This window comes from Microcaecilia unicolor, chromosome 12 (assembly GCF_901765095.1).
Source record: "Microcaecilia unicolor chromosome 12, aMicUni1.1, whole genome shotgun sequence".
NCBI classification, from domain to species: domain Eukaryota; kingdom Metazoa; phylum Chordata; class Amphibia; order Gymnophiona; family Siphonopidae; genus Microcaecilia; species Microcaecilia unicolor.
Window position 1 is genome coordinate 105,659,092 of NC_044042.1, and position 10,160 is coordinate 105,669,251.

The 10,160-nt window shown below is 43.1% G+C and overlaps 1 long non-coding RNA gene across 1 annotated transcript; it reads left to right on the forward strand.

The window, feature by feature from the left end:
- The first annotated feature begins 680 nt into the window (after nt 1-680).
- LOC115482260 lies at nt 681-5,944 on the forward strand. Its single transcript, XR_003944051.1, has 3 exons — nt 681-691; nt 2,256-2,260; nt 5,879-5,944. It is a non-coding gene; the product is annotated as an uncharacterized LOC115482260 (long non-coding RNA).
- The last annotated feature ends 4,216 nt before the right edge of the window (nt 5,945-10,160 follow it).

Below are 10,160 nucleotides of genomic sequence, written 5' to 3' on the forward strand. Positions count from 1 at the left end.
GATTAGCCTTCATATGTTACAAAAGGACTCAGAAAAAGGAAGACTGGCAAAAGTACCTGCAAAAGCTAAGAGAAGCAGGAAAAGCTATCAGGATGAGGCAAATGGAAGAAAAGATAGCCGACACTGTAAAACTGAGGGACAAGGCATTTTTCAGATATATAAGTGACAGGAGGAAGTGCCAAAATAGCATTGTGAGGCTAAAAGCTGAGGAGTGGCCTAGTGGTTAGGGTGGTGGACTTTGGTCCTGGGGAACTGAGTTCGATTCCCGGCACAGGCAGCTCCTTGTGACTCTGGGCAAGTCACTTAACCCTCCATTGCCCCATGTAAGCCGCATTGAGCCTGCCATGAGTGGGAAAGTGCGGGGTACAAATGTAACAAAAAAAATGTAGAAGCCGATAAGGATAAAGCTGAACTGCTTAACAATGACTTCTGTTCTGTGTTCATGAATGAAAGGCTGGGGGGTAGGACCGCAGAAAACAAATGCGATGGTAGACCAGGACCGATTCTCAGAAGACTGTGTTCAGTCTAAAAGATGACAAAGCGATGGGGCCTGATAGAATAAATCCAAGGGTACTCAAGGAACTTGGAGGCGTTCTGGCGGCTCCACTGTCTGACCTCTTCGATGCTTCCTTAGAATTTGGAGTGGTCCCAGAGGACTGGAGAAGGGTGGATGCAGTCCCTCTGCACAAGAGTGGAAGTAAGGAGGAGGTTGAGGACTACAGACCTGTCAGTGTGACCTCGTTGGTGGGTAAACTAATGGAAATGCTTCAAAAGTGGCAGACCGTGAGGTTTGTCGAATTGAATGGCCTGCAGGACCCGAGGCAGCAAGGTTTCACTACAGGCAGGTCATGTCAGACAACTCTGATTTTTTTGACTGGGCGACTAAACAATTTGAAATGGGAGGGGAGTTAGATGTAGTGTACTTGAATTTTAGCAAAGCCTTTGACACAGTTCCGCACAGGTGACTGATTAATAAACTGAATGCCCTCAGTATGGGACTTAAAGTGACTGACTGGGTTAAAAACTGTTAAATGGGAGGAGAGAAAGGGTAGTGGTAAATGAAGGTTGTTCTGAGGCAAGGGATGTTATCAGTGGTGTACCACAGGGATTGCTCCTTGGGTCGTCTCGTTTTAACATCTTTGTGAGCGATATTGTGGAAGGGCTGTCTGGTAAGGTTTGTCTCTGTGGATGACACCAAACTCTATAATAAGGTGGACACCCCAGAGGGTGTGGATTGCATGAAAGAGGATCTAGCGAAGCTTGAAGAATGGTCCGATAATTGGCAACTAAGATTTAATGCTAAGAATTGCAAAGTCAAGCACTTGGGGTACAAGAATCCAAGGGCATGGTACAATATAGGGGGTGAAGTACAAAAGAAGAGCGGGATTTGGGGGTGATTGTATCTGATGACCTTAAGGTGGCCAAACTATAATAAAGAACAAAATTACAGAGCACATTCAAAAGCATGGACTAATGGGATAAAGTCAACATGGATTTAGTGAAGGTAAATCTTGCCTCACCAATCTGCTGCATTTCTTTGAAGGGGTAAACAAACATGTGGACAAAGATGAGCCGGGTTGATATTGTGTATCTAGATTTTCAGAAGGTGTTTGATAAGGTCCCTCATGAAAGACTACACAGTAAATTAGAGGGACATGGGATCGGAGGTAGTGTCTTACTGTGGATTAAAAACTGGTTGAAAGATAGGAAACAGAGAGTAGAATTAAAAGGTCAATATTCGCAATGGAGAAGGGTAGTTAGTGGGGTCCCTCAGGGATCGGTGCTGGGACCTCTTCTTTTTAACATATCCATAAATGACCTAGAGATGGGGGTAATCAAATTTGCCGATGACACAAAGTTATTCAAAGTAGTCAAATCGCGGGAAGATTGTGAAAAACTACAAGAGGACCTTACGAGACTGGGAGACTGGGCGTCTAAATGGCAGATCACGTTTAATGTGAACAAGTGTAAAGTGATGCACGTGGGAAAGAGGAACCCAAACTATAACTACATCATGCAAGGTTCAGCGTTGGGGGTCACGGACCGAGAAAGGGATCTAGGTGTCGTCGTAGATGATACGTTGAAAACTTCTGCTCAATGTGCTGCTGCAGCTAGGAAAGCAAATAGAATGTTGGGTATCATTAGGAAAGGGATTGAAAACAAAAATAAGGATATTATTCTGCCGTTGTATCGCTCCATAGTGCGACCGCACCTCGAGTATTGTGTTCAATTCTGGTCACCGCACCTCAAAAAAGACATAGTGGAATTGGAAAAGGTGCAGAGAAGGGCGACAAAGATGATATAGGGGATGGGACGACTTCCCTATCAGGATAGGCTAAAGAGGCTGGGGCTCTTCAGCCTGGAGAAAAGGCAGCTGAGGGGAAATATGATAGAGGTCTATAAGATAATGAGTGGAATGGAACGGGTCGATGTGGAGCGTCCGTTTACTCTTTCCAAAAGTACTAGGTCAACGGGGCATGCAATGAAGCTGCAGTGTGGTAAACTTAAAACGAATCGGAGGAAATGTTTCTTCACTCAACGCTGTATTTCTAGGACGGGCATAAGAGGATGGAGTCTTTATAGCTTATATCTTCAAATCATCTCTCATTAGTTTCCCCAGAACCTCAGTGATGTTAATCACTACAACTTCGACTGCAGTGATATAATTAACATCCAAATCTTCATTGATTCTTTAACATCTCACCTCCTCTTATATTTATAATTAATGAAAAACTTTTTCACTTATCTCATTGCTTCTTGTTCTATTGTCGAACCCAGGGGGAAAGATGCCCGACATGCACGTTTCGCCCAAACCTGGGCTGTCTCAAGGACCTTCCCCCTGTCTTTTCAACAGCGTCAGCTCAGCAAACGTAACTTAATCTTGGCTAATGCGTTTCATTTTAAAAACTCAATAAAGACAAAACACAGAGTATAATCCTTTCGTCACAGCATAATAAGGTAATCCCAACCACACTCATCACTAAGGATCACACACTACAAATCTCTGTCTGAAAGTCCTTGGCGTCTTGTTGGATAATCACTTGTTACTGGACAACCAAGCCAAATTCATCACAAGAAGAATGTTCCACTCAATGTGGAGGTTGAAGCGTATCAGGCAGTTCCTTACAAAAGAGCTCTTTCGAACCCTTATTCATTGGTTGGTCCTATCACATATTGATTATTGTAGTGGAATCTATGCAGGTTGCTGTGATTTCATCCTCAAGAAACTCCAGACAGCTCAAAACACTGCTGCAGGGCTAATATTAGGCAAGTCACGCTTTGACCATGCTTCCCCTCTTCGTTTTATTCTACACTGGCTTCCCATTAAAGACCGTATTACTTTCAAAATCTGTTCGTTGACCCACAAGATTATTTATGGGGAAGCCCCTGCCTACAAGCTTGATTTGATACATCTACCTTCTAGAAATGCTTCTGTGGCTGCTCGATCCTACCTCAATTTACACTACCCAAGTTGCAAGCATGTTAAATATAAATTGCTTTTTGCATCAACCTTTTCAAACGTCAGCCCGAAATATTGGAATGTTCTACCACGGCAGCTGAAAGAGACTGTTGACCACCAGCTCTTCAAGACATCCTTAAAGACATTTTTATTCAAGATTGCTTATCCCTCTGACAATTCTAAAACCTAGTTTTCCTCATCCCCTCCCTTATCCACATATACTTACCCCTCCATTTGACTTTATTGAATCTGTACTCTCCCTGAATTGTAACCATCTGTAATTTGTAAGCCACATTGAGCCCGCTCTTGTGGGATAATGCAGGGTATAAATGTACCAAAATAAATAAATTCTATTTGCTTTCTTAGCCGCAGCAGCACACTGAGCAGAAAGTTACAATGTATCATCAACGACGGCACCTAGATCCCTTTCCTGGTCTGTGACTCCTAACGTGGAACCTTGCATGACGTAACTATAATTCGGGTTCCTCTTTCCCACATGCATCACTTTGCACTTGCTCACATTAAACGTCAGCTGCCATTTAGACGCCCAGTCTCCCAGTCTCGTAAGGTCCTCTTGTAATTTTTCACAATCCTCCCACAATTTAACAACTTTGAATAACTTTGTGTCATCAGCAAATTTAATTACCTCACTAGTTACTCCCATCTCTAGGTCATTTATAAATATGTTAAAAATCAGCGGTCCCAGCACAGACACCTGGTGAACCCCACTAACTACCCTTCTCCATTGAGACGACTGACCATTTAATCCTACTCTCTGTTTTCTATCTTTTAACCAGTTTTTAATCCACAATAGAACACTACCTCCTATCCCATGACTCCAATTTCCTCTGGAGTCTTTCATGAGGTACTTTGTCAAACGCCTTCTGAAAATCCAGATACACAATATCAACTGGCTCACCTTTATCCACACGTTTGTTCACCCCTTCAAAGAAATGTGGTAGATTGGTGAGGCAAGATTTCCCTTCACTAAATCCATGTTGGCTTTGTCTCATTAATCCACGCTTTTGAATATGCTCTGTAATTTTGTTCTGTATAGTAACATGGTAGATGACGGCAGAAAAAGACCTGCACGGTCCATCCAGTCTGCCCAACAAGATGAACTCATGTGTATACCTTACCTTGATTTGTACCTGTCTATTTCAGGGCACAGACCGTATAAGTCTGCCCAGCACTATCCCCTCCTCCCAACCACTAGCCCCACCTCCCACCACCGGCTCTGGCACAGACCGTATAAAGTCTGCCCACCACTATCTTCGCCTCCCAACCACCAACCCCTCTTCCCCCCACCGGCTCCGCCACCCAATTTCGGCTAAGCTTCTAAGGATCCATTCCTTCTACACAGGATTCCTTTATGTATATCCCATGCATGTTTGAATTCCGTTACCGTTTTCATCTCCACCACCTCCCACTCTGTGAAAAAATACTTCCTGACATCTTTTTTGAGTCTGCCCCCCTTCAATCTCATTTCATGTCCTCTCGTTCTACCACCTTCCCATCTCGGGAAAAGATTTTTTTGCCTGGCACCGACGTCAGACTCACCGGTCTATAATTTCCCAGATGATCTCTGGAACCTTTTTAAAAAAATCGGCGTTACATTGGCCACCCTCTAATCTTCTAGTACCACGATCGATTTTAAGGATAAATTACATATTACTGCAATAGCTCCGCAAGCTCATTTTTCAGTTCTATCAATACTCAGGGATGAATACCATCTGGTCCAGGAGATTTGCTACTCTTCAGTTTGTAGAACTGCCCCATTACATCCTCCAGGTTTACAGAGAATAAGTACCTGTATACAATATGTAAGCCGCATTGAGCCTGCCATGAGTGGGAAAGCGCGGGGTACAAATGTAATAAAAAAAAAAAAAAAAAAAATTAAGTTTCTCCCACTCGTCAGCTTCGAATACCATTTCCGGCACCGGTATCCCACCCAAGTCTTCCTCGGTGAAGACTGAAGCAAAGAATTCATTCAATCTCTCCGCTAAAGTAAAAAAATGTATGTATATAAGAAAGAAAGAAAGAAAGATATAACAATAAAATGAAAACTTCATATAACTAAAACCAGTGTAATAATACAACTATAAGAAACAGTCAAAGAAACCGTCTCTAAAAAATAAAACTCGCTATATTAATAAAACAAACTGACTATTAATACAGTGACAGGGATAAAAATCATAAAACACTTATAAAAACTAATTAGTCGCATGAACAGACCAAGGAGCAAAATCATAACAGCACCATAGGCTTTAAAACAAGTTCAACAAGGGAGTAAAAGGATACCTAAAACAGAAAGCTCTTGCTTGTGGAAAGATAATAAAGGAAAGCACAACCTACCTTGCCAAGCAAAGGTAAAAAAACAGGGGAAGCTAGTGCAAAACGATAGCACAGCCAAGTAAGGGGTCCTTTTACTAATGTGTGGCAAAATGTGGCCTACGGTAGTGTGTGTGCATGTTTTTGGTGCACCGCGTCTGGGAAAGGGGCTGGCGGTACAACTGAAACCAGAGCATGCCTATTTACAGCCTGAGCCCTTAATGCCGCCCACTGATCTAACGGTAAGGCCTCACGAGCTACGCACGTGGTGACCAGTCGGCATGTGCCAACTGCCAAGTAATGCCAGAAGCGCCTTGCATAGTAGGGAATAAAAAACAATAATTTGTCCTGGAATTATGGGTGCAAGCCAAATCCAAAATCCAGGAGGGTGTGCTAGCCTGGCGGTAGTGTCATTTTGGTGAATGCTGCACGTGCGTACAGCCTACTGCGCCTTTGTAAAAGGGCCCCTCAATTTGAAACAACAAGAAGAAGAATGGACACTTGTAAACAGGAGAACGTTTGTTTAAAAATGTGTAAAAAGTGGATGTCAGAGGCCCTGAAGCACTGTAAAAGCAGCTTAAAAAGAGGCACAGGATGCCTTTGCCAAAAAACGCCTTGGCGCCAAAACCAGAGAGAATAAATAAATAAAGATAAAATAAACAAAGTTGACAGAACTCCACAATATCCAGTTGAAGTGATAACCGGTTCAGTGCAAAACCAATTAAAACATATCTGGCTAAGAGAGATTACTAGTAGATGATGGCAGAAAAAGACCTGCACGGTCCATCCAGTCTGCACTCATATGTGCTAGTTTTTGTGTATATCTTAACTTGATTTGTAACTGTCATTTTTAGGGCACAGACCGTACAAGTCTGCCCAGCACTATCCCCGCCTCCCAACCACCAGCCCCGCGTCCTGCCACCGGCTCTGCCACCCAATATCGGCTAAGCTCCTTAGGATCCATTCCTTCTGAACAGGATTCCTTTATGTTTATCCCACGCATGTTTGAATTCCGTTACCGTTTTCAACTCCACCACCTCCCGCGGGAGGGCATTCCAAGCATCCATCACTCTCTCCGTGAAAAAATACTTCCTGACATTTTTCTTGAGTCTGCCCCCCTTCAATCTCATTTCATGTCCTCTCGTTCTACCACCTTCGCATCTCCGGAAAAGGTTCATTTGCGGATTAATACTTTTCAAATATTTGAACGTCTGTATCATATCACCCCTGTTTCTCCTTTCCTCCAGGGTATACATGTTCAGGTCAGGAAGTGTCTCCTCATACGTCCATAACGGTTGGTAAAGTGGGAGAGAATTGGTTTTTGAAAAGAATTCTGGTGTTTGTCATATGTTTTAGTGGATGCTTTAGAGTTTGTGCTTTCTTAAGAAAGAATGGTACATAGTAGATGATGGCAGATAAAGACCTGTACAAGTCTGCCCAGCACTATCCCCGCCTCCCAACCACCAGCCCCGGCACAGACCATATAAATCTGCCAGCACTATCCCCGCCTCCTACCACCGGCTCTGGCACAGACCGTAAAAGTCTGCCCAGCACTATCCCCGCCTCCCAACCACCAGCCCCGCGTCCTGCCACCGGCTCTGCCACCCAATATCGGCTAAGCTCCTTAGGATCCATTCCTTCTGAACAGGATTCCTTTATGTTTATCCCACGCATGTTTGAATTCCGTTACCGTTTTCAACTCCACCACCTCCCGCGGGAGGGCATTCCAAGCATCCATCACTCTCTCCGTGAAAAAATACTTCCTGACATTTTTCTTGAGTCTGCCCCCCTTCAATCTCATTTCATGTCCTCTCGTTCTACCACCTTCGCATCTCCGGAAAAGGTTCATTTGCGGATTAATACTTTTCAAATATTTGAACGTCTGTATCATATCACCCCTGTTTCTCCTTTCCTCCAGGGTATACATGTTCAGGTCAGGAAGTGTCTCCTCATACGTCCATAACGGTTGGTAAAGTGGGAGAGAATTGGTTTTTGAAAAGAATTCTGGTGTTTGTCATATGTTTTAGTGGGTGCTTTAGAGTTTGTGCTTTCTTAAGAAAGAATGGTACATAGTAGATGATGGCAGATAAAGACCTGTACAAGTCTGCCCAGCACTATCCCCGCCTCCCAACCACCAGCCCCGGCACAGACCGTATAAATCTGCCAGCACTATCCCCGCCTCCTACCACCGGCTCTGGCACAGACCGTAAAAGTCTGCCAAGCACTATCCCCGCCTCCCAACCACCAGCCCCGCCACCCAATATCGACTAAGCTCCTGAGGATCCATTCCTTCTGAACAGGATTCCTTTATATTTATCCCACGCATGCTTGAATTCTGTTACCGTTTTCCTCTCCACCACCTCCTGCGGGAGGGCATTCCAAGCATCCACCACCCTCTCCGTGAAAAAATACCTCCTGACATTTTTTTTTGAGTCTGCCCCCCTTCAATCTCATTTCATGCCCTCTAGTTCTGCCGCCTTCCCATTATATAGAAAAACTCAACCATCTGTAGTGTCAGACGGACGCAGAAGCACCTGACAAACAAACAGCAATCCAATATGGAGTACAGTCATGTGACAGAGACGTCTTACTTAAATACATATGCATTAGTATCAGTACATAAAACATATATATACCCAGTGCTCACTGATGTTTTGCATAATTCAATCATACAGCAATGATAATCTTTTGAATTTGCCTATATAAGTAAAATCAAACTAATAAAAATATAGTGTTTTTCAAATAAAGAACTTTTGGGCCAATGAAGAACTGGGCGATTCAAGAGAAAAGTTTTATTTATTTATTTTATTGCATTTGTATCCCACATTTTCCCACTTTTTTGCAGGCTCAGTATGGCTTACAATAAGTTGTGAGTGATAGAAATACAATTTGTTACTACTCGGTTATGGATTACATTGTGAGGAGTTATGCGAGACAAAACTCAGAGTGTCATTAAGGAATATAACAATGGAAAAAGAGCAGTGAAACATTGGGGAAACAAGGAGAAACTAAAAGGGGCAGTACATAACAACAAGAACGCATATGGTATATATTTTCTGTGAGTAGAGGTACGAGTGTGGTGAGATTACAGGGGATGAGAATTCAGAGTGGCTGTATTGATGCATTATTGAACCGTGGGTGTGGGCTTTATGTGTTTTGGTTCTTTCTGTAAGTTTTCTCAAAAAGATGGGTCTTCAATAGTTTGCGGAAGGTGGCTTGCTCGTAGGTCTTTTTCAGGTTGCGCGGCAGTGAATTCCAGAATTGCGTGCTCATGTAAGAAAAGGTTGACGCGTGCAGCGCCTTGTATTTCAAGCCTTTGCAATTAGGGAAGTGGAGGTTGAGGAAAGTTCGGGATGATCTTTTAGCATTTCTGGGTGGTAGATCTATTAGATCAGACATGTAGACTGGGGCTTCACCATGAATGATTTTGTGGACTAATGTGCATGCGTTCCTTAAGTGGGAGCCAGTGTAGCTTCTCTCGTAAGGGTTTTGCACTTTCATGTTTTGGTTTTCCGAAGATGAGTCTGGCTGCTGTATTCTGGGCTGTTTGGAGTTTCCTCAGTATTTGCTCTTTGCAACCTGCGTATAGTGAGTTGCAGTAGTCCAGATGGCTGAGTACGAGGGATTGCACTAGGCTGCAAAAGATGGATCTTGGGAAAAATGGTCTTATTCTTTTCAATTTCCACATGCAGTAGAACATCTTTTTGGTTGTGTTGTTAACTTTTGTTAAAGAAACTGCTACTACTGAGGTCCCATACCTTTATCAATATATAGATGAATTCAAGAGATTATCATTGTTGTATGATTGAATTTTGCAAAAAATTGGTGAGCGCCACAAAAAAATTGATTTTGGCATTACAAGTTGACTTATGTATTAGTATGATGCATATGTATACTAGACCCGGCTAGGCAGTTGATGGCAGACATAGAAAACCAGGTACAGACGTAGCCGTGTCAAAATATAACAGGTTATGTTACCAAAAAGGGAGACATGATAGAGGTATATAAAATAATGAGTGGAGTGGAACAGGTGGATGTGAAGCGTCTGTTCACACTTTCCAAAAATACTAGGACTAGGGGGCATGCAATGAAACTACAGTGTAGTAAATTTAAAACAAATTGGAGAAAATGTTTCTTCACCCAATGCGTAATTAAACTCTGGAATTCGTTGCCGGAGAAAGTGGTGAAGGCGGTTAGCTTAGCAGAGTTTAAAAAGGGGTTGGACGGTTTCCTAAAGGACAAGTCCATAAACCGCTATTAAATGGACTTGGGAAAAATCCACAATTCCAGGAATAACATGTATAGAATGTTTGTACGTTTGGGAAGCTTGCCAGGTGCCCTTGGCCTGGATTGGCCGCTGTCGTGGACA